Source organism: Theobroma umbraticum, unplaced genomic scaffold (genome assembly GCF_002168275.2).
Source record: "Theobroma umbraticum cultivar Fairchild unplaced genomic scaffold, ASM216827v3 scaffold_81.0, whole genome shotgun sequence".
Lineage (NCBI taxonomy): Eukaryota > Viridiplantae > Streptophyta > Magnoliopsida > Malvales > Malvaceae > Theobroma > Theobroma umbraticum.
In genome coordinates this window covers 6161460-6161742 of record NW_018397268.1, presented here as the reverse complement: position 1 = coordinate 6161742, position 283 = coordinate 6161460, and positions in this window count along the sequence as shown.

Below are 283 nucleotides of genomic sequence, written 5' to 3'. Positions count from 1 at the left end.
TTTTTTTCACAACTCAAAATTGAATCAACCTTTCCAAAACAAAAGGATTCATCGAGAATATTTTTCCTTAATCTGCCACTCAGATGAAGGCATAGGGGACCACCCTTAACAATAAAGATTCTTTAGAAACCTTAAAAGATCCTGATATCAGGATCTTTTATCATGATCAGCTTTTTATGGCAACAAGAAATACTTTTACTAAATGAGAGAAGGAAAGAAAAGTGATTTTGAAGCAAAAGTGTCTCAGAGGTATTGGATAACCTTGTTCTTTTAGTCATCATGC